Raw genomic sequence first — 2,512 nt, forward strand, 5'->3', positions numbered from 1 at the left:
TAACCACTTAATCCAACCCTAAATTAAATTACTAAGCGAAATTCAACATAAGGCATTCATTATGTGATTAAGCATCACATACACCAATTACTCATAATCGATCATTAAGCATGAACGTAAATTAAGCGCAGAGACAATTAATCAAGCACTAAGCATGCATGAATTAAAAGCAACAAATTCAAAGTAATTAGTGAAGAGGAAAAAACTAAACAGAATTTAACAGTAATAATAGAACCTCAAAGAGAACAGTGCTTGATCCTCAAGGGAAAACAACGCTGCGGACTTAGCCTTCCATTAATCAAATAGAGAATGAAATTTTATTGATAAAACTAAAAGTCTGAACTGGAATTGTAAAAAAACGAAATTAAAAGAGAAAGAGAAGAGAGCCTAAAACTAAAAACGAAAAATAGAAGAGAGAGAGGAGAGAGAGAGTCTCCCGCGAGGGAGAGAGGGGGTCCCTAAACTAGAACCTTGGTGCTGTTATATAGTTTTTTCCAGCCCCAAAGCTTACAAATATGTTTTAAATCCAAGCCCATAAGTAAAATCAAATCAAATCTAGATAAGATAAGATAAGATAAGATCTAGATGAAATAATATCTAGATGAGATCAAATCTAAATAATATCTAGATAAGATAAGATCTAATTTTATAGAATAAATTAGTCTGCCCTCTTCAAGTCCAAGCCCAATTCTAGATTCAAGCCCAATGCTTCATTAATTCCTGAAATTAGATTAAAAACATCAAATTAGCTGAATGGGCCCAAATAATAAAACTGCCTAATTAATTGACAATTAAGACCAATCAATAATTAAAATGGTGCAAAAAGGGTTTAGAAAATAGAAGAAAATGATGGCACATCACTCATGTATAACTGGCACAATTGGCTTAAGAAGAACAACCTCATCAGATCTAATCTCTACTCCTGCACCTGAAAAATCAAAAGCTCCAGGGATGGTAACCTCAAAAGACGCATCATGTACCTGTTGAGGTACTTAAGCACTGGGGCCCTCACCCTCTTTCACAATAGAAGGTAAGGTTCCATGTACCTGTTGAGGTACTTAAGCACTGGGGCCCTCACCCTCTTTCACAGTAGAAGGTAAGGTTCCAGGCCAGGATACCTTTTTAATGAACTGCTCTACCGACAAAATGGACCCTGGAGGAGCTACCACTTGCAAGCTTTGCAGTAATAAAATCTGCCCTTGATGAATACTCTAAAGCATGGCTTCAAAGCGCTGAGAGTCCTGGGCAACTGGTGTAAGGGTGGCAGAAGTGGGAGGAGCTGGTGTAGGAGTGGCAGAACTGGAAGGAGTTGGTGGTGCAGAAGAAGAAGGAATATCTGCTGGTCGAGCCCTTACCTTCCTAGCCCCTCTGAAGTTAACTGTCAGATCATCCACATTCCAACAGTTTTTCTTAATGTAAGCCAAGTTAATGGTCGGGCTCAGGCTCTCATAGGTTAGACTGTCAGAGGTAACTCCTCTAGCTCTACATAGAGCAGTGATCAAGGCTAGGAATCTGAGCCTATAGGACTTACTCTGAGCAATGGTAGAAATTTGACCTGAGATTAGGGCTCCGATATTCATGTCCATGCCTGTGACTAAGCCGTAAACCAACCTGGCTCTGTCCATATTAAGATCAGAGGTGTGGGAAGTGGGAGTCAGGTTGTTGTAGGAGAGGACACTCCATGTTTGTGCAAGAGTGGTAAGATCTTTCCTTAGAAGCTTCCAAGGATGGCCCTCTGCATTCAGAACAAAACCCCTACTAGGGATGTAGAGACAGGCAGCAAACTACTGGGGTCTCTAAGAAGGTGTTTAGGCTGTCAGCATCAATCTTGATTAAATGTCCTCTTACCCTCACTTGCTTAGGGCTCTGGTCTTCTGTGCTGTATAAGTTAGCATAAAACTTCTTTACCACACCCATATTTATGCTTCCATCTTGGAGATTAGCAAGGCGTTTGTGTAAGTTACGCCTTTCTAATTCTGCCTTAAACTTGTCGAATTCAGTATGACAAATCTTAACATTCCTTTCTGAAAGGATCCTCCAGTCTAAAATGTTATCTGTATATCGGTTCCAAGCTTCCAAGGATTGGAATCTCTTGGTATTATACTGAGCTTGTGGCCTAGAAGCAGTGCTTTTCCTTTTCCTAGATGCCATCTGTAAAAAGAACCCAAAATTCACATTAGACCAAAATTTATTCAAGTTCAAAAACAAAAAATAAAAGTTGAAATTAACTATGTGTGCTTAGTGGGATACTGCTCGCTTAGTGCGCCCTCAGAGATATTGATGGAAGCTTGCTTGTGGAGCTTCTATGGAGGCTGGATCTTTGAGCTTCAATGAGGTCCTTTAATGGTGATTTTCCACCATGGAGATGCAGCGGAAGACAAAGGAGAAGAGGTGAGAGGAGGCGCCATCCACTAGGGAATAAGCCATGGAAGAAGGAGCTTCACCACCAAGATGAGCATTGGATAAGAAGCTTGGAAGGATGCTTCAATGGAGGAAAAGAAAGAGGGAGAGA

The sequence above is a fragment of the Glycine max genome, chromosome 18 (assembly GCF_000004515.6).
Source record: "Glycine max cultivar Williams 82 chromosome 18, Glycine_max_v4.0, whole genome shotgun sequence".
In the NCBI taxonomy this organism is placed as follows: domain Eukaryota; kingdom Viridiplantae; phylum Streptophyta; class Magnoliopsida; order Fabales; family Fabaceae; genus Glycine; species Glycine max.